Source organism: Crocodylus siamensis, chromosome 7 (assembly GCF_052110815.1).
Source record: "Crocodylus siamensis isolate JL-2025a chromosome 7, ASM5211081v1, whole genome shotgun sequence".
Lineage (NCBI taxonomy): Eukaryota > Metazoa > Chordata > Crocodylia > Crocodylidae > Crocodylus > Crocodylus siamensis.
Genome location: NC_143401.1, coordinates 74,785,394 through 74,812,907, shown reverse-complemented (window position 1 = coordinate 74,812,907; position 27,514 = coordinate 74,785,394). Strand labels below are relative to the sequence as shown.

Sequence of the window (27,514 nt, the reverse complement as noted above, 5' to 3'; positions counted from 1 at the left end):
CGGGGAGGCTTGGGGAGACTGAGACACAGAAATGAGGCATAATTTCAAGCTTCTAAAGAAGGTGTTATGTGAAGATGTGGTAATACACGCACCCGATTTTCACAAACCTTTTATATTATGGACAGATGCCTCAGAGACAGCCATAGGGGCCATTCTGACTCAAGACAACACTGGAATTGAAAGACCCGTGGCAAATGTGAGTTGTAAGATGCTCCCTGTGGAGACATGGTATGCTACAATAGAGAGGGAATGTTTAGCAATCTGATGGGCTGTAAAATATTTGCATTACTATTTGATGAGGAGGGAGTTCAAGCTTATAACAGATCATACACCCCTACAGTGGTTGAGCAGGTTCAAAACTGATAATGCTTGAATAACCAGGTGGGCCCTGGCCCTGCAACCTTTCAAATTACAAATACTACATCACTCCAGGAAAAATAACACCGTGGTGGATTTCTTATCGAGGTGCAAGGCTGAAGACAGACCATCAGATACAGGAAACCAGATGTAGCAGGGAACCCTAGCCCTATTATGAGAAAGCAGGCTGGTCCCTTTAAGACCAGAACTTTCTGGGCACAGCTGGCTGGCAGGGTACAGATTAAAAACTGAGCCTGGCTGGCTAGTCAGGTGACCAGAAGGGGGCAGGCCAGGATTATAAAAATCAGAGGCAGTGGGCAAAGGGAAAAGAGGTTGTGCATGAGAGCTCCACAGAGAGCCTTAGCTGCTCATCCGGCTGCTGTGGGAAGGGAGCTCCTGATGACTCTCAGAGAAGTGGTGGCCATGCCACAGGGAAGAGCATCACAGACTGTGAGGAAGCAGGAGCACCAAGCCGTGAAGACAATGTAAGCTGGCATGCTGCCTTCTTTAATTTATATATTTTTGGGGAGTTATAACCCACTGACTTACTGTTTATATATATTTGTTGATTGACACCAGTGGTTTGTGGATGAGGCTTTAGGGGACGAGGAGAACTCATTAGCGCCTTGAGTGCAGTCATAAAAGGCCAAAGGGGCCTAGTGCACTGCAGGTGTATAAGGCCAGCTGCTCAGCTGGGTGCAGGACTTTTAAGCTGGTCCCCAGTTGGGGAACCTTGGGTAGCAGCTTGAGTTAAAAGAAAGGGTGTCTTGGGGCAGTGGAGGTTCAGGGTTGCTGCCCAGCCTTGGACTTGCAGCCCGTTAGCTCTGTGTCCAGTGGACAGGCCTCTGGACCAGAAAGCCTGGGCTCCATATTAGAAGTAAAAGGAGGTTCACGAGCCCCAAGATTAAGGGGCTAGAGCCTCGGTATCGAACCCTATCTGGTGGGTTTAGACTGGTAGGCCTAGCTAGAGAAAGACAAGGGACAAGGCCTGTGGTGACCGAGAGCCCCAACATAGAATTACAATAGGCAGTCTCCCACTTGAAAGAACATCCAAATAATATTTACATCAAGACATGGCAGTTGAGTGAAGATGGGCTACAAGATGAACGAGAGAAAAAAAGAAGCACTGAGGGACTTCAGGACTGCCTCTCATAGGCTAAAATGGAAAAAAAAGGCCTCTGGGGAAGGCAACACATTACACCAGGCAACAAAGAAACAATGGACCTGAGGTAGGAGACCAAGCCAAAGACTTGGAGTGCCCCAAACCATCTTAAGAGGGGAGGCACTGGAGCACCCTCCCCCAGCAGGACCCAAGGCAGGGCTGATCCATGCAAAGAAAAAAATGAAAAGTCCTAAAAATAGGGCTTATCGATTTCAGGAAAGATGGGGCCATGCTGAGATGAACTGCCTGTGCGGTTCATCAGCCACTTTTATTGCCAGTTGGGAACAGTGCCAGCTGGGAACGTGTGGGCAGCTTAAAGCAGGGGGCCAGACGGAAGCCCAGAGGAGGGGTCCTAGCTCCATTGAGAGAAGCTTTCACCCAGCTCAGCAGGGCAGCTGGGCCAAGGAGAACAGTAGTGAGGGATCTCGAGGACCACAGACGCAGGACATGAGTGGGGTGGGCTGTGGCCCCATGCTCAAAGTATTTCTTTCTTCTTCTTTTTTATTGTTATTTTGGAGGGCGTGCAGAGCCCCAAACCAGGGAGAGTCTGAGTGACCTCTTGGCTCAAAAGGAAGAGCCAAGGCAGCACAGCAGACCACTATGCCTCTAGAGGAGATTAGAAGATTAGACACAGTGGCAAGGACAGTCCCACATCCCATGGTCATCCAGTGTGAAGGGACGCTGAGAGATGGGCAGGGAGAAAAGAGAGCAAGCGACAACATCAAGGTACAGGCCAGCAACCCATCATCCGGCCATCCTAAGGGCTGGTGGTGGCTGGAGTGTAGGGGAGGTGGACCCCCAAGAACACCCACTAAAAGCAGCACTTGGTCTGTAAGGAATGGCGAGAAGGAGCCCCACCACTGAGGAAAAGAAGATCAAGTCATGGCAGGTGAGTATCAGGGCCTTCCTCGGGGGTGAATGCAACCCAACACCTAGGCCCCAGGGGCACACCCTGCAGCCGGCACCAGGTGTGCACTTCAAGGCTGCTAGACAGCACCTATACAAGGCCAGGTGGATGCAAAGTGGTTCCCTCGTTGGAACCTGCAAAGGAACCTGCCAGAAGGCAACAACATTGCAATGCAGCCAGCCGCAATGAGATCATAAATATATATTTATTGTGAGATCATAAATACATCCCTTAAAAGGGGGCCAAATAGAGTTCTGATAAGCCAGAAAATGGTGTGGAGATGCTTGAGCCCAGTGAGAGATTATTTACTATAGTCTATAACTGTTATAGTCAGCTCTGTAACAGGGAGCCAGAGGCTCCTGGCACTTTGAGGGAATGCTGCAGCAGGCTAATGTTGCTGGGTGGGACTGGCAGCTGAGTGGAGGTGAGCTGCTAGGAAGCAGGCAGGTGGATCTGGCCCTGTGTTTGGCAAGAGAGCCAACTGACAGGAAGGAGTGGGGACTTTGGGCCACATATCACCAGTGCCTGGGAGTCTGGCCCTGCAGGCTGCAGGTAGAGGAGCTTTCCGAGCGAGATGGCTGCAGGAGATGGACTGAACAGCATTCAAACTGTCCCAGAGATTTGCAAGGAAGGAACTAAGGGGGACTTTTAGCTGGTGGGGAAGCAAGAACCTAGTATGGGAGGATTTCTGCTGTACAGCCATTGTGTTTGTGTTCATGTTCTGATTAGGCTAACTAAAGGACCCCATTGTGGCTATGGGGGAGGTGTGGTGGCCTTGGAGAAGTGCTGCAGGGCAGGTAGCCTAGCCTGGGCACTCAGTGGCAGGCAGCCTAGCCTGAAGTCAAGGATCTAGAGCACTGAGGCTGGTAAGAGGAGGAAGGCTTAAGCTGGGAGAGCTAAAAGCAGTGCTAGGTAGTCTAGCCCAGGGTAGGGGACCCAAAGAACTGAGGTCCAGGGCATTGAAAACCTGGGCTATGGTCTGGGACTTCAGAAGGCTGAGGGCAGAACTAGGCCAAGCCACGGAGGACTAAGGCTGTGGCAGTGAGATGGAAACCATAGGAGGACTAAGCCCTGGTGGAAAGGGCAGAAGCTAAACTAGAATCAAGGGCCCAGGGAAAGGAGAGAGTCTTGCGAGGGCCATGGGTGCAGCAGGCTGACTGGCGTGGCTGATGAGTGGGCCAGAGGGCCCAGTGGACAATTTAAAGTAATATCTGCAAGGCATGGGTAAAATAGCTCATAAGGCTAGTGGTGCTTAGAGGCACTAATAGGGGCAGGACACATAGCATAGAGTCTGAGGGGGAAGGGGTTGTTGGCACTGTATTTATGACCCAGGTACTTTGTTCCAGGTGGACCCAAACCCTCAGACCAACCACAACCTCTCCATTCAATAATAGGATAATTTTATTGATACACAATGATAGCAGATAAAAATAATACAAGCAATTCTATATCTACCAGTCCCAGGGTTCTCAGAGTCAAGGTATATCTGGCCAGTATGCAAGCTTCATTCTGAGGTTCTCTCTTGAATGTCAGATGTCAGCAGCCTGGAGGATGGAGGCCAAGGCCCACTTCCTCACCCCCCCATTGGGGTGGATGAAATGGGCTGGTGATATGCCCTCTGTCTATGGTGGCCTCAGGTTCCCCTCTTGGGGATCCTTTGCTGATCTGAAGTATTCTTTTGTATTCTTTTTCTCTTCTGATGACTCTTCTTCTCTGGGTATCACTGATTGGTTTCCTTGTGGTCATTATACTGTCCATGTTCTGTCCTGTCAGCATGTTCCTTTGTTTCACAAACCCATTACATGCACAGATCCTAATCTGGGCTTTACCAGTTTCTCCTAATTTGGTTCATCAGCCAAAACTGGAAATCTTAGGGCCCTGAAGTTTTGGACTGTGGCCTGCAGAGTCCCTTATCTCATGTTATGGAACACTGTGGTACATGTCTTCAATTTCTCAGCTTGTGTATCTGCTTGTTGCTAGTCTGTGTCAGACACAGTGGACCTTGAAGGAGACTGTCACAAACAGGCTTTTAGAAATCAATTAACCCTTGCCATTGACCATTATTCTAATGCATATCTACTTTACCTATATGCCAGTTCCCAAAAGCAAACCTCTAAATATCTTTTTCTAGCTATCAGAGCTTAGTCTCTTGAAATCTTATAAATAACATCAAAGTGTTGCAGGAAAGGTAGAAACAGCAGGTACCCTTAGGAGCTGAAGTTCAAGGCAGGGATTGACTGGCCACCAGGGAGCATCACAGCCACCCCTAGGCCCTGATCCTGTCATAGCCTCTTTTTATGTTTAGCTCTTTTCTAAAGAAGAAGAAACCTTTGAATGTAAAGGCTAATAAGTCGGTGTCCAAATCTCATCTGCTATTTCATTCTCTAATACAAAATTTATTGATTCAGATTCTTGCCAGAAAGTCGGCTTGAAGGATTTTATAATTTCCTTTTGAACTGAACTGAAGAAATTTGCCAATAACTTAAAATAATTGAAATATTATATGGGATTTGCTTTCAGCAAGTATTGCAGTCTTTGAACATAAAAAAACCCTGTCCTTCGTAAATATTAGATAATAAAACCTGAATACTCTAGTGTTCACATGCAATATAAAGAAACAGGTTGTAGACCTGGTTCAACTTTAATCCACTTACGTACATGCTCAAAAATTCAGGGGGGGAGGGGAGATTCTCCCTATTTAGGAGAATTTCTGCTAATAGATCAAGATCACCTCTTACCTTTAAAAAAAAAAAAAATCTAAACCAAACTAATATTTCTTAGTTATACTGTGGTACTGGATTTCCTTCAGACAGGCTAAGTAAAAACAAAACATTCTTCAGGTCTATTAAGAAAATCATATTAAAACTAGAAAGTGATTTTCACTTAGACAGTGTTTACAGAACTCTATTTTGCTCTGAATATGAACCACGATAGTGCTCAGATTTCACTATCCAGTATTCAGGAACAAATTTTACCTGAATACTCAGGGTATGGATGTTTGGGGGAGTTAGATCTCATTTAAAAATAGCCATCTCATCTAACTTAGTTTGTCCATGTGCGGACCTAGTTAGGTCAATCTAAGTGGGACTGTACAGAAGTTCCAGGAAGGTTAGATCAGCCAAAAAATGGTTGACCTGATCTAATTTAACTGCACCTGAGGGGTACGGGTAGACTTGAGATTGGGTGCAGGTAGACTGATTCAACTGAACTTCTGTAAATGTTTGGAGCATAACCCCAGAGCTGGGAATGCCCAGCCACTGGCCCCAGTCCTGGGACTGTGCTTTTCCTATCTACCTGCTGCTGGGCTATTTTTACTCCCCTGGCCCTTTCCCCCACCACCAGATGGACAAACCCCCTCTTATGGAGCAGCCAGCCTTGGCCTAAGCCTGACAACCCCACTAATTCCACAAATCAATCCTGGTGCTGATTTTACTGGTGTTCACTGGTGCTGAGAGTTGATCAAAGTCAGGGTGTGGGGAGGGACAGGCAGCATCAGGTGGGGTTGATTTGCTGGTGAGGTTGTTCATCAGTGAGTTGGAGCTTGGAGGGCTAAAATTAGAGTGCTCCGGATCCATATGCCCCTCTCACCACCCCAGCTGATTTCAGTTGAGGTCCTGGGACCAGTGACTGCTGGTAAAACTGACCCCAGAAGCAGTTTGCAGGATCAGGGACAGTTCAGCAGAATTGGGCGGGGTGGGGCTTGGGGTGGGATTGGAGATGCTTTCTGATCCTGCCAACCCCCTGACTCCCCCCAACCACACCATATAGCTCACTAATCTTCCCAAGCCCTCCTGCTATTCACCCTTATCCTGGCCACCCTTTCCCCTCCCCTGACTTATCTTAGTTCAGGCTACCTGCACCTATCTAATTACAGTTAAATCAGGGGGCTATTTTTACCCCCAGTCTAAGCCTCCCAAACTTCTACCTGTGAGGTCTGTACAAAGTCTCACTGAAACCAAATAGCGTCTTGTATTACAAATTATGATTATGTAACCATCTCTAAGAAGATATTGTTTAGAAGCATTCACAGTTGTACATGTGCAGGTAAAGTGTGGTAGTGGTCAAGTAAATCAATACATTCATTTAGCTGTTTAACTGTGGCTGGGTTTTTGTCTTTGAAAGCAAGAAACTTAATTCTCTTATTTGAACATCTTAATTCTTTTGCTGCCACATAAAATAAGATGCAAACTTTTGAATTCTAATGCTGGAAGGAGAAAATTTTCTATACTCAAGATACAGGATTGGACACTGTCACAGGATCAAGGAGGTGTCCTGTGACTAATATAGGGTTAATATCACCAGGGGCAGCTAAGGTGCCAGTTGCCGCAGCAACCAGACAGGTCAGGTGACCAGAAGGGGGCAGGGCCGGGCCTTTATAAACAGCCGGAGCCAGAGTGGCACTTCCCTTCTGGCAGCCGCAAGAGTAGGAGCTCTGTGGGAGAGCCGGGCAGGCCGAGCGTATGTTTGCAGCCTGACTACCCGGACTGGCTGCTTGGGGATATGGCCTAGAGAGAGAACTCTAGAAGAGGCCATGACTAAAGAGCCTAGTGAGTGCAAGCTTTGTGTTATAAGCCGGTAGGCTTCTTGTTTGTGTTGCAGCTGCTTGGCTCATGGTTTTGTTATGGTTAAACTGGAGGACCGGGTGAGGCTGTAGGGGTGCGAGGAGGCCTCACGGGGGCTCCCCAGTAGCTTGGGGGTTCTCAGTGCCCAGCGGGGGCACAGTGAGCAGTGCACAGTGGGCACAGTGTTTTGAGTACCGGAGAGGCGCTCGGTGTGTGGGGGTTGTAGCCCCAGCTACGAAAGGGCGCACAGGCTCCAGAGGGGCGAGAGCGTGAAAGGGCGCTCAGGCCCCGGGGGGGCGAGAATCGTGGGAAGCGTGGCAAAAGGCCCTAGAGGGGGCGAGAAGCGCGGGAAGTGCGGCAAAAGGCCCTGGAGGGGGTGAGAGGCTCCAGAGAGGGCAAGGAGCGGGGGAAAAAATGCAAGACAGGCCCAGTGGGGCGAGGCCTGGGCACAGCAAGCCCAGAGGCACTGGTAGCGGGGTGCAGGTTGCAGCACCGGCCCAGAGGTGCCGGTAATGGGGTGCAGGTTGTTTAACCAGCCCAGAGGCGCTGGTAAAGGGGTGCCAGGTGCGTGACCAGCCCAGGGGTGCCGGTAAAGGGGTGCCAGGGGCGTGATAGGCCCAGGAGGATTGGAGAGGGGCTCCGGGGCATGACAAGCCCCAGGGGCGCCAGGTGGGTGACAGGCCCAGGGGTGCCAGAGAGGGGCACCAGGGCGTGATGAGCCCAAGGGGCGCAAGAGAGGGCGCCAGATGGCAAGGACAGAATAACATCCAGGAGCAGCTGCGAGGCTTGGGGCGTGCTAAAGGGGAGGTAGGAGGCACGCATTGCCCATAAGGCTGGGGGTGTTGGAGCACCCCACTTGGAATGGAGGTAATTCCAGCGCGGTGTCAAGGTGGAAGTAGGCAGCCTCCCTTACTGAACTTTATAAGAACAAAGACGTGGCGGGCAAGAAGAGGGTGCTGGATCACATTAATTGACACGGCAGGGGGCGCTAGCAAGCTCACAGCCGCTCACAGGCCCCACTCGGTGACAGACACAAAATAAATCATATTTATTTTAAGAAATTCTCTTAAAAAACAAAACAGCCAGATCTGGCTTTTACTTACTCCACACCCAAATATATAAGCATTCTGTTGGTAGGATGTTGACTCAATATGACTGACAGTAGTGCTTTTCAAATGATTTTGATCTTGATGTAGCAAAAGATGTTCCATTAATGAACATTGTACTTGATAAATTGTAATTTTTATGGAAGTGTGAACCTTTATTTACTGATCCTCCATCTAGAAGCTACAGGATTTTTCATTGCTCTCAAGAGGCCTCTTTTAAAGCTTTCAGTTATAAGTGGGGTCAGGGATTATCATTTTCTGATTCTCTGGAAAGGGGTAAATGGGAAAAACAGGAGGCACATAAATACTGGCAAATAGGCATGCATATATATATATATATGTCTATACATATAAGGTAGAAGACCCAGAAAGTGAGAATTGTTAATGTCATACTTACAGCACACGGTATGGTATCTACAATTTAAAAGATGTTTATAGCTTTGCTGGTTTAAAAAAGAAATGTGATTTTCATTTAAACAAGTCTAATTTGGATTGCTGTGAAATTGAGGAAGTCTAAATCAAATATACAGTAACTGTTTACTGAGCCATTCGTGGTTTATGTCATTTGCTAGGCGGATTGTTTCACTCTTGGATTATGGCAGCCAATTCCAAATAATAGATCTTGATTTCCCGGTACTTCCAGTTGTACTATGAGGTTAGAAAGTCAACATGCATAGCATGGTCACAGCATATCTTGAAAGAAAACAGATCTTATGATGACAGGCTGAGAGCCATGGGACTCTTTAGCCGGAAAAGCACAGGCTCAGGGGTGATCTGATGGCCACCTATAAGTTTATCAAGGGTGACCACCAGGATCTGGGGGAATGTCTGTTCACCAGAGCGCCCCAAGGGATGATGAGGTTGAACGGTTACAAACTCCTGCAAGACCGTTTCAGGCTGGACATAAGGAAGAATTTCTTTACTGTCCGAGCCTCCAAGGTCTGGAACAGTCTGCCAGCGGAGGTGGTTCAAGCACCTATATTGAACACCTTCAAGAGTAAACTGGATGCTTATCTTGCTGGGATCATATGACCCCAGCTGACTTCCTGCCCTTTGGGCAGGGGGCTGGACTCGATGATCTTCTGAGAGGTCCCTTCCAGCCCTAATGTCTATGAAATCTATGATATGCAAACCTTCAGTCTAGTGAAAATGTGTTTTATTACATATGACATTTAAATGTATATGATGTTATTAAGTATGTCACAATCATACTATATTTAAATACCTATATTTATGCTAATTTTTGTACATTTGATTTAGAAATGGGGGAGAAGGTTCCATAATATAGAATTAATGCCTTACTTTAACTTCAAAGGCTATTTGGACTACTTCAAAGATTTTCTTCACCAATGAGAAAGCATGTTCTTTGAAAACACTAAAGCAGACAGACATTGTACATGTCTGTGGGAAAAAATCATTCTCAAATGATTTAAGCAATTCTGTGGAGTAGCAACTTTAGAACATTTATAAGAGTTATTCATTACATGAGCTTTGATTGGCAATGGTTGATGCCTCTGGGCACTTCATCTATACAGCTACATTTTAAATAAAAATAAGGAAAACATTTTGCTACAGCATGTCCCTTATGCTCTCTATTTAGTATTCTCCTGTTGTCAGAGAGACTGCTGAGGGAAAGCGTAATTTATCTATTTGTCCTTGTGGAATGTCTGTTTAAACATCCTTCACTGGAGCCCTTTTAAAAATCTTGATTTCTCCAGTAATTCCTCTTCTAGTGCTTCCACTTTGATATTAGAATGTTTTTACTTGGTATTATTTATTACTGTATATAGCCCATGAATGAAATATAGGAAGTATCACATAATAATGCTTAGGACAAGAATACACAGTTATTAATAAACCATGGCCACCTTTCTGAAAAGAGTAATTTAAACTTCAAAGATCTAGGAGGAATTCCACTGAAGATAATTTTGATTTTCCTACTGATTTTCTTGGGCTTTGGATCACTCCCAGAGAGAGAGAAAGAGAGAACTCCCAACTGAGAGAGAAATTTTAAAGAATGTCATGGCTTTGGTTTGCCCATTTTCTTTACATGGAGTAGTAAACCCCTGGTTTTGCTCCCATATTGTGTAAGGAACTGCTTCTGGAATACTGTACTACTCCATATGATACATGTTGGGATTAGGTCCCTTTTATGACCCTTCATAGAAAATAAGAAAAGGGCAACAACTAAGCAAAGTTTTAAAGGTTTTTATTGGCGGTATTAGTGATTAACTTACAATGTAGGGATGAAGTCAGAAAGGCCAAAGTGCAGTTGGGGTTGCAGCCAGCAAGAGATGTAGAAACCCCTCTTCTTACCCTTCACAAGTATGTCAGTAGCAAGAGGAGGATCGGGGAAGTGTGGATCCCATATTGAATGGGGGAGGTAACCTTGTGACAGGATGCAGAAAAGGCTGAAATACCCAATGCTTTTTTTGCCTCCATCTTCACAGCCAAGGTCAGCTCCCAGATTACTGCACTGGGCAGTAAGGCTGTGCAAACTTTTGCCAGTGTGTTTTATTTCAAAGCTGCTTTGATGTGTTTTGAGCTTAAAACAGTGAAATTAAAATGAAACAAAAGGCTTCAAAACAGATTTGAAATGAAGTGAGGGCACTTGAAATGTTTCCAAACTTTTGAAACATTTTGAGTTTTAAAGCCAGCCTTACTTGGCTTCAGTGCTGGTCCCAGCTGGCAGCGGCAGCCTGCTGTCATCCTGCACACAGATTCGGGGGCCCACGACCCCCTGGGAAGAGTCTGGCGCAGCCCCACTGTACTCCTGGATATGTAGGTCCCCAGATCTGCATGCGGCATGACAACATGCTGTCACTACTGGCTGGGGCCAGTGGCAGCAGCAGTCTTCCTGGCACTCAGCACAGGCTGCATCCAGCACCGGTCCCAGCTAGCAGCAGCAGCCTCCTATCATCTGGCACCCAGATCTGGGGGCCCGTACCCTTGGGAGTAGTCCAGCACAGCCCCACACACCTCCCGGGGGTGCTGGCCCCCTGATTTGTGGACTGGATGAGAGGAGGCTGCCTCTGCTGCCTGGGGCCAGCAGCAGCCTCAATCTTCCCAGCACTGGGTGCAGGCTGCACCTAGCACTGATCCCAGGTGGCAGCAGCAGCAACCCTTGCCCTCCTGTCATCCAGCACGCAGATCTGGGGGCCTGCACCCACAGGAGGGCTGTGGGGATGTTCTGGACTCTGAGTTTTGCTTTGAATAGTTTGAGGTGCAGTTTCCCAGAAGCCTTTGCACCGATCTCCTTGAAGATGCCCACAGAAGAGGCTACCATCCCTGCAATTTTAATCTAAATCAGACAGCATATGACCAAATTTTAGGCATTTTCATGATTCCCCATGATAGCCTATGGGTGAAAAGCCAAAATGCGTTGAAACAGCAAATGAATTTTGATGAAATAGAGCAGTGCTTCGAAATGAAATGAAATGATGAAATGGAACATTGTCCTGCGAAACAGTGAAATGGAAGTTGAAGTGGTGCTGTTTCTCACAGCCCTACTGGGCAGTGCAGTTTGAGGGGCAGGTGAGGAGCCCTCAGTGGTGAAAGAACAGGTTAAGGGTTACCTAAAAATGCTGGACATGTACAAGTCCATGGGGCCAGATGGGATGCACCCAAAGATGCTGAGGGAGTTGGCTGATGTGATTGCCATTGGTCATCATCTTTGAAAACTCATGGCAATCAGGGGAGATCCCAGATGATTGGAAAAGAGCAAACGTAGTGCCCATATTTAAAAAGGGAAAAAGGAGGATCAAAGGAACTACAAACCAGTCAGCCTCACCCCAGTCCCTAGAAAAATCATGTTGCAGATCCTCAAGGAATCCATTTATAAGTACTTGGAGGAGGATAAAAAGGTGATTAGGAACAGTCAGCATGGGTTCACCAGGAGCAAGTCATGTCTGACCAACCTGATTGCCTTCTATGATGAGATGACTGGCTCTGTAGATACAGGGAGACTGGTGGATGTGGTGTATCTTGATTTTAGCAAGGCTTTTGATATGGTCTCCCACAATGTTCTTGCAGGCAAGATAAGGAAGTATGGGCTGGATGAATAGACTGTAAGGTGGATAGAAAGCTGGCTGGAGCATTGGGCTCAGAGAGTATTTATCAATGGCTTGATTTCTAGTTGGCAGCCAGTATCAAGTGGAGTGCCCTAGGTGTTGGTTCTGGTGCCAGTTTTGCTCAATGTCTTTATCAAATGGCCTGGAAGATGGCATAGCGTACACCCCCAGCAAGTTTGCAGATGACACCAAGTGAAGTTTATGAGGAGTAGTCGATATGCTGGAGGGTAGGGCTAGGATTCAGAGTGACCTAGACAAATTGGAGGATTGGGCAAAAAGGAATCTCATGAGGTTCAACAAGGACAAGTGAAAACTCCTGCACAGCACAGCCCCATGCACCAGTACAGGCTGGGGGCTGACTGGCCATGCAGCAGCTCTGCAGAAAAGTACCTGGGGGTTACAGTGGACAATAAGCTGAATATGAGCAGCAGTCTGCCTTTGTTGCCAAGACGGCTAACGGCATTCTGAACTGCATTGGTAGGTGTGTTGCCAGTAGGGCTGTGTGAATAGGAAAGTATTCAATTCAGATTTGAATTCAGCCAATTCAGAGAGCAGTGATTTGATTTGGATCACTGTCCTGAAAATATTCGGCTGAATGTGCTTTGGAAGATTCGGCACTGATTCGGAGAGATTTGGAGATTTGGCCATAGACTATAATGGGCAATTGCTGAAATATCTATAACTTTAATTTTTTTGGAGATTTGTGTGAAAACAGCAGGTACAGTAGCCCCTGCTGAGGCCATGAAGCCTGCCAAGTATCAAGGAGATAGGTGCAGGGGTCTCTGGGAAAGTGTACCTCAACATGCTGGCAAGCAAAACCCATGTTGTGTGTGATTTTTGTGTATGTGTTAAGGCACAATGGGTTGAAACCAGTAGGGATGGTAGCCTGTAACAGGGGGCCTTTCCAGTGCTCACAGAAACAGCTCACAGAAGGGACAGAAAGGCTGCAGACAGAGGGTTATATGCTGTTTCTACGTCCCTCCTCCAGAACACTGTGTTTGGAAGGGACTCGGAGAAAGATCAGAGTCACTAGCCAGCTACAGAGATCAGTCTCCTCCACCCCTCTGTTCCCCCTCCTTCTTCTCAGTTTCTGTTCCCCTGAAAGACTGCCTTCTGAATCTCTTTCTGAATTGATTTGGAGGCTCTGAATTGATTCGGAGGTGTTTTTTTTTGGTTTCCCAATTTGATTTGGATTTGGTGATTCAGCCTCCAAATTGGGTCGATTCTTCACCAAATCGAATTGGTGACTAAAGCTTCACACATCCCTAGTTGCCAGTAGGTGAAGAGAACTGATTATTTTCCTCTATTCAGCACTGGTGAGGCCACATATGGAGTACCTTGTTCAGTTTTGAGCCCCCCACTACAGAAAGGATGTGGACAAATTGGAGAGAGTCCAGTGGAGGGCTACAAAAATGGTGAGGAGGCTGCTGGGGCTACAAAAATGGTGAGGAGGCTTCTGGGGCTGGGCACATGACTTAAGAGGAAAGACTAAAGGAACTGGGCATGTTCAGTCTAGAGAAGAGGAGACTGAGAGAGGACATAATAGTTTTATAGTTTCTAGGGTTGGAAGGGACCTGAATAGATCATCAAGTCTGACCCCTTGCCCTGGGTAGGAACAAGTGTTTGGATCATAATACCCCAGCCAGATACATATCCAACCTCCTCTTGAAAGACCCCCAAGGTAGGGGAGAGCACCACCTTCCTTGGGAGTCCACTCCAGAGCCTGGCAGTCCTGACCATAAAGTAATGTCTCCTGATATCAAGCCTGAACCTGCTCTCAGTCAATTTATGGCTGTTATTCCTTGTTATGCCAGGTGGTGCCTGGGGGAACAGAGCCTCACCTATTTTCCACTGGTCCCCCCTGGTGAGTTTATAGATGGCCACCAGATCCCTTCTCAGTCTTCTCTTGTGGAGCCTGAATGGATTCAGGCCCTTTAATCTATCTTTGTAGGGCCTGGACTGCTGCCCCTGACCATGTGAGTGGCCCTTCCCTGGACCCTCTCAAGGTTAGCCACATCCCTCTTGAAGTGCGGTGCCTAGAACTGGATGCGGTACTCCAACTGTGGCCTGATCAGTGCTGCATAGAGGGGAAGGATCACCTCCCTGGACCTGCTTGTGATGCATCTGTAGAATGCAGGACAAGGTGAGGTTAGCCTTACTGACCACTCCCTTGTATTGGTGCCTCATGTCCATCCTGGAGTCAACAATGACTCCAAGATCCCTTTCAGCCACTGTGTTGTTGAGAAGTGTTCCTCAGCCTATAGGTATGTTGCAGGTTCCTCTTCCCTAGATGCAGTACCTTGCACATCTGCACTGAATTCCATCCTAGTCTCATCTACCCACCTCTGTAACCTGTCTAGATCTTGTTGGATTCTGTTCTTTCCCTCCAGTGTGCCCACCTCTCCCCACATCTTTGTGTTGTCAGTGAATTTGGACAGTGTGCTTTCCATGTCCACCTCCAGGTCACCGATAAAGATGTTGCATAGCACAGGCCTGAGGACTGAGCCCCCTGGGGAACTCCACTGCCCACATCCCTCCAGGTTGAAGCCACCACCACTCGGTGGAACCATTGAGCCAATTTGCCACCCATCTGACTGTAAGTATCAATGCTGCAATCGCTTAGTGTTGTTTTTTTTTTTTTTTAATGAGAATGGGGTGAGAAACAGTGTCAAAGGCCTTCTTGAAGTCCAGGTAGATGACATTTACCTCAGCACCTACATCCAAGGACTTTGTGACCTGGTCATAAAAGGAAACCAGGTTAGTCAGGCAGGATCTGCCTGAAATCAACCCGTGTTGGTTGCCTCTGAGCTTTACCTTCCATGCTGGGCTCCTGCAGATGTGCTCCTTGATAATTTTCTCAAAGGTCTTCCCAAGGACTGAGGTGGGACTAACTGTCCTATAGTTACCTGGGTCCTCCTTTCTCCCCTTCTTGTAAATGGGGACCACATTGGCTCATTTCTAGTCCTCCAGGACCTGGCCAGAGCACCATGAGCGCTTATATAGCCATTCCAGGGGCCCTGCTATCACCTCTGCCAGTTCCCTCAGTACCCTCGGATGAAGAGCATCTGGATCTGCTGATTTATACATGTCCAGCCCCTCTAAAAGTTCCCTAACCCTGATCATCCCTAACCCTTGGCATGGCATCATGTCCCCTGAGCCTGTCTATAATCCTAGTGGGGGAGTTGTTCGGGTCCCTGCTCAGACATATGGAGGCAAAGAAATCATTGAAGTGCAGCTTTTTCCTTTGCTGCAATAGCAGTCTTCAACAACCTGAAGCAGAGTTCAAAAGAGGATGGAGCTAGGCTGTTCTCAGTGGTGACAGATGACAGAACAAGCAGCAATGGTCTCAAGTTACAGCAAGGTAAGTTTAGGTTAGATATTAGGAAGAATTTTCTCACTAGGAGGGTAGTAAAACACTGGAACAGGTTACCCAGAGAGGCGGTAGAAACTCCATCCTTAGACATTTTCAAAATCCAGCTAGATAATGCTTTGGCTGGGATGATTGAGTCAGGGATGGTCCTGCTTTAAGCAGGGGCTGAACTAGATGTCCTTCTGAGGTCCCTTTCTATGTTTCTATGAATTGCTAATATAATTTCTCCTTCAGTGTAAATTTTGGGTGCATGCAGATGTTTGCTGCACCTGATCTATGATCATGCATCTTTAAGCCACAACTTCTTAGACTGGCAGTGGCTTGTTCACACATTGGCTGGTGCTGGGAGCCATGTCAGGAACGTGATCTAAGTAACTCAAGGAGAGGGGAAGGGTGAGCCAGTGGGCCCATGGATGGAGGGTGGGGTGGGGGGTCCAGGGGAGTTGGGATTGGAGAGGGGGTTCATGGATCCACAAGGGGTTAGTGGGTTGTCTGTCTGGGGATAGGGGAGGTTGGATGCTAAAAAATAGCCCAGCTAGGGTCTGGGGGGGAGCACATGGGCTCTCCCGGCCTGAAGCTGTGCTCTGATCATGTGCAGGCTAATTTTTGTACCTAACAGTAGATCAGGATAACCTGTTCCCAATCTAACTTTGTTTACTTCCTCAGGTAAACTAATATAGTTTGGGTTGGTTGCTTTTTGCTCAATTTAACCTCCCTGCACAGATTGGCACTTAGATTGACCTAAACCTGGTTAGGTCAACTGAAATATAATGTCTGCATGTACCTTTTGAGATGAACAATTTTGTTCTCTTTCACTAGCAAGTTACATACTAAGGAATCCCTTGCTTTCCTTTTCTACCTCCCAAATCTTTGTTAGGAAGATGGAGTCTAAAAGTGAAAGCTTGTTCCAGGACTGGCACAGCCTAGGTTGTTGATTACAGAGGTGTACTGTAACAAGTCAATCTGCAGATCATAATAGGGATCAGATTGCTTTGAAAACCAGTGCATTTTTTTCATGTCCTGCTATCAGGTTTGGAGATAGTATCTTTCTGGAATGCTGACTCCAGTGTGATAACACATGCTTTCTAAAATTGCTGCAGCTACAACTGCAAATAAGAATAACCCTGTAAAGAATAAGATAGTATCTTTATGTAATTGAAATGGGCCATAAATTGGAACATAATAAATGAGTTTAACTTACAGTCAATCCTAAATGTGAAGTCACATTGTATGAATGATTGAATTTTGTAACTATTTAAAAACAATTTTGTTATTTGGGACTTGATACTCACCCCTCAATAAATTCTAATGAATCTGATAGTATACAGTATAAGAAACAAAGGTTGAACTTTATGGACAGAGCCAAGTGGCTCTGATATACCTAGGGTAAATAACTTGGAGTAGTTCTGCCTGAATTGTATAGATTTCATTTAAACGTATCAAATGAATAGTAAGGCTGTGAACAAAAATTGCTAAGACTAAAATAAAAATAATGCAATACAGTAATCATTCAAGGTTAGAATTGATTTAATAGATCAAAGAATTCATATTGTTCAACAAATCAAACTGATATAGCAGGTGAAGATGATGCAAGAAAAGATATGATCTTAATTCTTCCTCAAGAGTTTGGAGGCTTGCTTTCTGTGATAAGGCAACGGGCCTTGTGAATGGGAGGGGGGAGGCTGTGGATATGGTCATATAGTCTAACTAAAATGATGAATGAACTAGTTAACAATTGGTTATGCTCAGAGTAGATATCAATTGCTCAGTACAAAACTGGGAAGAGGTATAACAGGATCTGCTCTGGGTCTAGTACTAGTTAATATTTTTAGTGACTTGAAACATGCATTTAGGTACCTAGTAACTTTGCAAATGCCACCAAGCTGGGTGGATGACAATTTTAGAGGACAGGTTCAGGATTCAGAATGATCTTGATGAATTGGAAAAAATGGCACAAAATATGTAGGATGCAATTCAGTAAAGATAGTGTGAAGTACTAGACTTTGAAAGGAACAACCAAATGCATAAATTGAAAAGGGGAATTACTAGTTAGGCTGCAGTGCTGTATAAATATTGGGGGGGGGGGCATTATGTGGATCATGGTGGTTATTGTGCATTGCAAACTGAATACAAGTCAATAATTATTTTTGTGTGGGGCAGAGAACCTAATGGCATAATGAGGGTGTCAACCGATGTGTCATATGCAAGTCACACAGAAATGAATCTTTCATTTTCTTCAGAATTGATGAGGTCTCACCTGGAGTAATGCCCACTGTTAGGTACAAAAACTAGAAATGAATTGGAAAAAGTACAGAAGAGAGCAACAATAATGATTAGCGGTCTAGGAAATGGTGACCCACAGGATTGTGGGAATCCCTGTCAGTGTAAGTTTATAAATGCATATTAAGCAAAAAAATGCTTGAGATAGATTAGGCAGATAAGGTTTGATTAGGATATTGGATTAAATGACACTTTGAGGTCCCTTCTGGCCCACTTGTTTTTCTAAATTGATTAACATTCTGAGATGGATAATATAATTTTTATTGCAATTAATTCACTGCCCACAAAATATGGTTTCTGAAGGATACAATATAATCATATGGGTATTTTAAAATAGGTATATAAAGTACAAAAACAAAGGGGATAGAAGTGCCTGTGACAACTATAGAGGTATCTCCCTATTGGTGGAACATTGTTACTTGCACCATGCTCCCTAGTTTGCAATCTTTTTAAGGCCATGATAAATGTTATGCTTTACAACTCAATAATGTGTTACAACCCTTAACATGATACACATGTGTGGGGTTAAATCTAATTTAGGGGCCTGATCATTGTATGGTATCTAAAGCTCAATGAACGTAGCTTGGCTGAACCAAGTGTAGCTGAACCAGGTTCTGCGACTGGTCTTGTAACGTCTATCTCACAAATGTAATATAGGGTCCGTCTGCTTTGAGAGTTATACAGTTTGTCCACCAGGTACAGCTCCAGGACCCGTAATTTATTATCTCTGTGCTTCCTTGTTGTGGGTGGATGAGAGTGAGGTTAAATAAATAAAGCGGGTTTTGTTGCTGGAATGCAAAGTACTCAACTATCTCCTTGGTATTTGCCAACTTGAAAATTCAAGTAGCCATGTTAACTAGGAGGTTTCAGCAGTGGGATCCTGGACAGTCCTACAGCTATAATGGCTCAGGCATGGATGTGAGAGAGTGCTGAGACTGGGCATGCTCAGTGCAGGGCACAGACACTGGTGTGAGATGGAGCTGAGACCAGGCACACTTGGTGCAAGGCTCAGACATGGGTGTGAGATGGAGCAGGTATTTGCTAGCACTGAAAGTAGCTACTTGACATACACAGTAGTGGGATGGGCTGACTACATCCTGCTTACTACCAAACAACTTAGCGGTAAACAGACTATTCCAACTTTGTATCTGAGCCTAATCTGTATATAAAATCAAGTGTCCCAAACAGGAGATTTTAATATGCCTTCAACTCTCTTATGAACTTTCATTTCTACCCAGGAGAACTTTTACAATCTTTTCTCCTATGCCTGATCAAGAGTGTTTGTTTCTGAAAGCCTTCAATTAAAAGAAATTTTTTTCTGCAAAAATCTAGTTGATCTAATAAAAGATATCACCTCTACCACGAGTTCTGGTTATGTACATATTATTAATTACAGCTAAATTAAAGCAAAGCTGTTAAAGTTAACTATTTAAATCTTAACTATTTAAGCTTTTAATATGCATTTGTTTATTTAAGGTTAAATATTTAAGTTTTCAGAGTATTTAAATTAAAGCTAAGTTATTAAAACTAAATTAAAATTAAATAGATATATTTTCTGTCTACTACAATGCCACCCGGAGCATGAGAATTCAGAGTATATGAATCTACTCTGTAAAAAACATCATGGCGTATAAACGCCATCCAGTGGTTCTGTGAGGTGCATAATACATACGACTGAATGAACATATATCATCCTTGTCTACATGGGCATGCATCTAAATCAGATGCCATTGAATCCACATTTAGATAAACCACTTGCACGTGTATCAAAGTGTTCTAGGTGAAAAAAATCTATCCTGAAAGTCAATGCGGTTTTTACCCAGGACACACTTCCAATGATATAATATTTTCTAGGGCTGTGCAAAATTTCACAAGCCCCTATGCTTTTTAATATCTACCCTTCATTTCTGCTGCTTTATTCAAGAATAGCAATGATGGAACTTATCTTCGATGCAGACTAGATGGAAGCTTATGCAATGTCACAAGTTGACAATTTTTGCTACTTCAGTTCTACAGTCAGCAGGAATCTTGACTTTTAGACAGGACTAACAGAATTAGAAAAGCAGCTAAGAATTTTGGGCTATTACAGAAATGTGCATGGCGTAACAACAAACTATCAGGTAAGGTGAAGATGCAAATCTGTGAGATTTGTGCGCTGTCATCTCTGCATTATGGTTCATAAATGTGCACTACATATGTTGGGCATGTTGAGACTGAACAGTTTCCCCAGGAGATGTCTACATAAAATCCTGAAAATAAAGCAAGAAGACAGAATACCAAACACAGAGGTACTGGAATGCGCAGGACTGAAGCATTTAGAAACCACTGTTAAGAAGAGGTTGCAATGGATTGGCCATTTCAGGAGAATGGGAGGAGACTGTATCCCCAAGTATATTTTGTATAGCAAAATTCAGGACGGCTCTAGAAAGTGGAGTCTCCTTTTGTGGTGGTTCCATGATGTGTGCAAAAATGATCATTCAAAATCAACATAGAAAGCTGGGAGAAGTGCACAGAATCCCATCCAATCTGGAGGGCACATATGGCACTGGGTGTAGCTCAACGTGAAGCAGCTTTGATCCAGAGGATGGAAGCAAAGCAAGAAAAAAGATAGCAACATGCTGTAAATTTGGATTCCCAAATCAGATAACATATGGTTCTATAAAACTTGTAACAAGTTGTCAAGGTTTTTTGGGTGAATCTGATATCTTTTATTAGACCAACTTAAATAGTTGGAAAAATATTTTTAGCAAGGTTTTGAGTTTAAAAACCCTTTGTCAGGATGAGGAAGTCTCTGCAGTTGGTGTGTGCTCTTTCTGGATGGAATGAATAGTAAAGAAGCCAGAGGCTGGGCTGGGCTGGGCTGGGCTGTATGCAAGAGTTACTCAGCCTGACAAAGGGTTTTTAAACCTGAAAGCTTGCTAAAAATATTTTCCCAACTATTTAAGTTGGTCTAATAAAAGATATGAGATTCACCCAAAGAACCTTGTCTGCCTATGTCCTTAGACCAACATGGGTACAATCTACACCCCGTAGCAAGTTGTGTCACTCTTGAATTGTGAGCATCAGCCACAAACGAATTTATCAGGCTTCTGACTAGATCTCTTTCGTGTACATCATGATCCAGAGGATTGATGGTTGTCTATTAAATATAAAATATTTATGGCTACCATTATTTTACTACCCAAGAGCCTCATCATCTTAAATGTACTATTTCTTATTGAAGAATATTCAGTGTTAGAAATGGAAACGTTAGGCAGAGAAAATGCCATAAGGAGGAAACGTGATTACTTGCCTAAGCTCAAAGTCTGTGCTGTAGTAAGCAACTGAATATAGGTCTCCCTATTTCAGGGAAAAACCTGAATCATTCTTGGCACTAATACTTAAGATAGCCTGGGCAGCTCTTGGCACCTGAAACCCAGCTCACACTGTCCTTTGTTTCTGCTTCATGTTGCCTCCTTGTCTGTCAGTCCCTAGTCATTCCTCCCCCTTTTTCTCCCATGCTTCCTCGTTTGGCCTGAAATCCCCTTTTCAATCATCCCCCCCAAGACCATCCTCCCTCTCTCCTTGTGGTCAGTCATTTCCCTGTGCTTTCTTTCCCCCCTTCTCAATTCATCTTCCTTCTCTTTCTGTTGCTTCCTTCACTGTATGTTTTCTCCTGTTGGCTTTTTCCCCCTAGGATCTTGTTGACCCTTTTCATGGGTCATCCCCTGCTGCTTCTTGCTCACCTCCTTTCCCTGCTGTTCCTCTCTCCCCGCCCCAGATCTGTTCTTCCTTAGTCCTGCTCCCAGTCACCTTTTGGTGCACTATCTGCCAGTCCTGCATTATGTCTCCTCTTCCTCTGTTGACCTGGGGTTAAGGGACCAGACTCTTGGCCTGGTCCCTTAACCAGCCTGCCTCACTTCCCCTTTTATTCTGTCTCCCCTTGTCTGTCCCTGCTTCCCCATCTTTTGTTCTCATCTGCTGGCCCAGCTTCTTTTACCATTCCTAATCTGTAGTTTCCCCAGTCCTGGCTCCCGTACTCTCTGGGGGGTGAGCGGTGGGATCGCTTAATTTTTGTCCTTACCTTTTTTACATCTGCTCCTCCAGCTTGGTCTGTTTTCTTATCATCCTGCCTCGTTTCCCTTCCTGGCCTATCACAAGATTATGTCTCCTGTTATCTTGTCCTATGTGTTTTCCTTTCTTGTTCTGTGACTTTCCTGCTCTTGTCTCCTGTCCTTCAGGTTTGCTTTTCCTTTTCCTCTGGACTGGCCACACTTCCTCAGTCTCCCTCTGCTTGCTTCCTCTAGGCTGGCCTTTATTTCCTTACTTGAGCCTTTCATTGATCTTTTGTCCCCTTGTCCTGCCTCACCTTCACTTTTGGTCAATCCTGCTTGGTCTCTGGGCTCCTGGTCTAGTGTCCGTTGTTGCTTCCTCGCTTTTAGTTTTTCTGCCATCACTTCTTAGTTCCCCACTTTCTTTATTACATGGCTCCTCTTCTCACCTTCTTGTGGAATTTTGTTTTCTGTTTTTCTTGTTGCCTGCTCTTGTCCCACTTCTTGCTCTGATCTCCTTCCTGTCTTCATCCCATTTTCTATTATCCCCTTTCTTCCTGTGCCCCCTTCCTTCACTTGGCTTGTCAAGGCTTTCTGCCTCTAACCCTTGTTGCACTCTCTTCATTGTTTCCCCTCTTGGCATGTTGTCCCCCGTTCAGTTTCACTGCCTCTCTTGGTGTGATGTCGCTTCCTTCTTCCCTGGTCCTATTTTTCTTGGGTCCCCTTCTCCTGCCTCATTTCCTCCTTGTTTTTGTCCTCTGGTCTGCTTTGTACTCCTTCCTTGTTTACTGTTCTGTGGTCATTAACCCCCAGTTCATCATTTCCTTTTCTTCCCTCTTAATCAGTCCACCCTCCCTTCCTTTCTGCATTCTGCATCCCCTTGTTCTTTTGCTCGCTGTCTGCTGTTTCCCATTCTGGTCCTTGCTTGCTTTACCATCTCCTGGTCTTAACTTTCTTCCTTTTTTTGGTTATTTGGCTCCTCACACTAGCTTGCTTTATGATTTGGATTCTCTTGCCTTTGATCTGTCTCCCTTCTTCTGTTTCATGTCCTCCCCTTGGTATATCATATCCTGTTCTGTCATGTTATCCTCCAGTTTCTCTCTTTTTCTTTGTCTGGTTTGTCCTTCCACCTTTAGTGTCCTGTTCTCCTGCCCTCACCCTTCCATGGCTTGTTAAAATCCTCCATAATTTGTTAACGCTTGTTGGGATCTGTTATCATCAGTTCCTCCATGTCCTTCCCACCTGTGGCTTTGTTGGGTGTTGTCTGTGGAGGGGATATAGGGGTGGGTTGGCTGGTGCAGCCTGGGCACTGAGGTGGGTGGTTGGGGTCCTGGCATGGTTGGATGCATCTTGGGGGTTTGTTGAGTACTCCAAATTGGTGGGGTGTTCAAGTGGCAAGGAAGAGGGCATGCTGTCCTAGTTTGGTTGGTTGCAATTGGGTGTTGTTACTACTTTGCTTCACCACTGTTTCCAGTGCTCTTGTCTGAACTCCCTTAACTCCTCCATGGTTTCTTATCCTCCCCTTCTCTATTATCCCCTGGTACCGTGTGAAATGACCTCTCGGCTCCTCATGCTCTCCACCTGCCCTCTTCCACTCTGGGCACTCTGCTATCCCCCTTTGTGTTTTCTTATTTGTCTCTTTTTCTATCCTCCCTTTACTTCTTGCCCTGCTCCTGCCTTGCTCTCATTCTTGATTTCTTGTCCACTGGTCTGCCATGCGCTTCTCCAGTCTCTCTTTTCTTCTTGGTCTTTCTTGCCTTTCTCTAGCTTGTTCTGTTCTGTTCTCTCTTCCCCTGGACTCACCTCACTTCTATTAGTCTCTCTGCGCCTGTACTGAAACCCCGCTCCACCGTCTTTGTTGGCCCCTTCTTGTCTTCCTCTCTTTCTTGGTCCACTGCTATTTAGGTCTCCCCTTCTTTTCCATTATGTCTCCTCAGTTCAACCCTACCGGACTGTTTGGTCTTCCCCTCAATTGGTATTCCTGGTTTACTTCTATTTATGGCTATTGTTTCCCACCTCCCTGGTGTGTCATACCTCCCGCCATTAGTTCCTAGTTTTGTCTCTCCATCCTGGTCTGTTGTACATTTGAACCCCGGTGCTGCCTCACTCCCTGGATTGGTATTTCATCTTGTCGTGCTTTGCTTGGCACAGTCCCCTGACTCTCCACGCGGAAGGGGCTGGTGGGTCTCTCAATTCCCCATGTGCTTGGACTGAGCGTGTGCTGCTCCTGCTGGGCTCCGTGGCAGCCTGACAGTTTCTTGTCCTGCCATAGTGTGCTTGGAGCTGACTTGGCAGTTCCTAGCCATGCCTCTGCTTGCCAGATTTTTAGTAGTAGGTGTGAGCCCTGCATGGTACATTTTGGGTATTAATACACAACACTGACTGCTCTAGCACATGCCAGTATTGACACAACATCATTCTGTAGAGTTAGCATGTGCTAACTGTATTGGGTAACTACACCCTAAGTCTTTAGGTAAAAGACTGGGGAAGGATACATGGCTGTGTGCGAGGGTAGGCCTGACAGAGTGTGCAAGCTAAGTGGAAGGCACAAGTAGGAAGGAGTTGTGAAGATGGTGGCAGGCCATGTGGTCCCTTGTGTTTCACACACACGGTGAGGATTTGGGGTTAGGGCTGACATAGGCTGAGTTTTTTTCTGTGAGAATTGCAGCACCTGGGGATCTTGCAGCTCTGTTCAGGGATTGGGTTTGGTGCACCTCAAACTAGATTTTGTGGTTGGGCTTTTTAGGGGTCAGGATTCTTTGGGTCTCCTACTTGGGGCTTGGGTTGGAGCTGCTGGAGTAGCCTGAGCTAGGGTTAGGAAAGGTAAGGTTGTCTTTCTTTGTGGCTGGGTAATATTGGGTTGCATTATCCTTTAGGCAGAAGAAGCAAGTTGAATGTGGTCAGACTGGCTGTGAGACACTGTATAAAAAGCACCAGCATTCTTCTCTCTCCTTGTTCCCCAACCCTCCCCTGCCATATTTAACCTGCTTTTTGACTGCCTCAGACTTTTGGGATAAGTGAATGAAGTTTTTGGCCTGTCTCTATTTGGTGAGATTTTTTAAAAATCAGTTTTATTAAAGCAGATGTTGTTTTGAATTTGTTTCAGTTCATCAGCTGAATCAAGAAAATCAAGATTTCTGCCTTTGTGCCTTGATCCGAACCCTGAATAAAACTTCCTGCTTCTCTGTGCTGTTCTCTTGGAGAGGCAACTATTCATCTTGAAATGCTGAGTAACTGTTAGAAAAAAAGGATTCACTTTTGTGAGAAGAAAGGGTTTGTTTGTTTGATGACCTGCACATTTTTATTGACAGTGATAAGTTGGTTTTTTGTCTGACTGTTGATTTGTTTTCTGTTCTAATAAAATGTCTTAATGAAATACAATCAAATGCAGTGTACTTGGTAAGTATTTATTTCAGAAATAAGAACCTGTACACCTCTAAATGTTATGCATATTATATTGGTAAACAGTGCTTTGGCAAGTGGTTGCTCTATTTTTTCCCCACTGTGTTCTCTCTGAGAACCTGCAGCAGATTGTCTATAATTGCTCATTGCTCTCCATTAGTATATCTCCCTCCTGGCAACATTCTAATAGTTTACATCTCTTGGGGCTGAAAATTACTATTTTAATTAAAACAATTTGTTTGAAATGGGACTCCCAAATCCCAGTATGATGTTTTAGAAGCCTTGGGCTAAGAATTGAAAATGGGAGAGTAGCATTTGTTCTCAGGGCCTACAGTAAATCTGAGTGCTTGAGCTTGGGTTTCGCACAAAATATCTGGGCCTGATTTAACAGTTAAAGAGACCAATATGGGCTATGAACTGAAATCTTGTCTTTTAAGTGCTTCAGTAATTTAGCAAGGAATGACATTTGTTGTATCATTGTCAATATTCTTATCTAGCACATTAAGATATTGGAAAACATTCTTGATGGTTCCTAAGTGCTAGGACCTAATGCAGCATTCAACTTTCAGTCAGCTCCCATTAAAAATCCTTTCTGCTCTCTTCAAAGCATATTAATCAGGAGATTTTAAAATCTTTCCTCAAAATATGAATTCAGCTGCAACAGCTATAGTAAAATGTTAGTGATCATGAATTTTTATAAAGAAGAAACATTCATTAAAAGACCCTTCCATGCTCCTGTGTGAAGAAGAGTAGAAATGAAGCAGCATTTTCCAAAAGTGAAAGAATCAAAGCTGTGTTCTAGACATCTGTCCAGGAAGCACTCACTGACTGTTGAACATGCCTTCTATGCATAACACATATCAATAGAGAGTTCAGATTGGTAAAGCTGGAGTGTGAACCAGTACACAGCTGCTAAAAACATCTGTGGTAGTGTTTGGCAGCCCAAAAGAACCTGCAGAAGCCTTTCATTAAATAATTAAGAGAATAAATTGGCCATTTTGATAGATAGATTTACTTGGGTCCAACAGATTAATATTTCTGGGAGGGCAAATTAATTAGAGTATTTGGACAAATGGATACACGGTCTAAGAGTGGGAGGTTGCTGCTCCTGCATCTAGCTGATTGGCAGTGAGGGCTGTCCATCATATGGCCCCACCCCTCTCCACCAATCGGTAATGAGGGGTGAGGCTGCATGATGGGCAGCTTTCACCATCAATAAGTGGTGAGAAGCAGGACTACCAGGGCCCCTCAGACAATCAGGTATGTGGGGGCCACTGTGCTTGGCCCATAAAAATGGCTGCCAGCCCTGCTGTATGCTTGTGAAATTGACTGGCAATTGCCTCAAGTTCAGTAGACCCCTATTTATAAACTATGAGCCTTGAATAATTTCATCTGACTTCTTAAATTGTTTGGGTTTTGAGCACAATATCTATCTGCCTGGGGTGCTGAGTTACAGTTGAGTATTTTGATAACTTCTAATTAGTTGTTTTGTAAATGTATTTTAATGCTGAAACCTCTCCCCTCCATTATACCATGTGGTTTTTAGCTTTTCTTGTAGACACTATCCCCTTAGGTAGAGTGTCAAGTGTGGCACATTATTATTAAACTGCTGACCATCTGTTATCCGTGGATTGTTGATCTAAGCCAAGGATTGCCCCTAAGGTAAAAAAAGGCTGGTTCCTTTATTAAAACAAACTTCTGCTTTCCTGAGTTGTCACAAAAATTAGTCTCGGTGTTCAGTACAACATAGCTGCCACACGTATGGTAAATACTCATTAGCAAGTAATTCAATTTTATTGTCCTTAACAAAAACAAGTACGAAAATGCATATTCCTGGAGAGAGACCTTTCTAGCCTGAATATTACAATTCCTTCTCTTTTTTTTGTCTTTATATTTGGAAGTGGCAATCATCAGACTTTAAATCAATGACAAACACTCTTTATGTCTACCTACTCCGAAGAAGCAACAGATTCTGTATGCCCCTTGTATTCTCATGTGTTGGCACAGTTGTCCACATCTCTTTCTGCTTTTAACTGACAACGTTTTTTCTCACCCATTCTTTTTTTCTCTGCTGTTCTTTCTATCCGTTGTGCTTGGAGAGTGGGCAGTAAGTAGGAAAATATAGATTTTTGTGGCTAGACTCAGCAAAGTCAGTTACATTGGAGGGAAGAGAAAAGCTTGAGCTGAGCTTGCCTCCATGAGAGAGCTGTTCTTCGCTTTATGGAATGCTATGGGAGTGGGGAAGGGGATGAAAATATCTTTTAAAG

General features: G+C 44.8%; 1 long non-coding RNA gene across 1 annotated transcript; it reads left to right on the top strand.

Moving 5' to 3' along the window:
- The first annotated feature begins 720 nt into the window (after positions 1-720).
- On the top strand, positions 721-25,211 carry LOC149859979 (uncharacterized). Its single transcript, XR_016443446.1, has 3 exons — positions 721-842; positions 14,627-14,760; positions 24,952-25,211. It is a non-coding gene; the product is annotated as an uncharacterized LOC149859979 (long non-coding RNA).
- Positions 25,212-27,514: the final 2,303 nt, after the last annotated feature.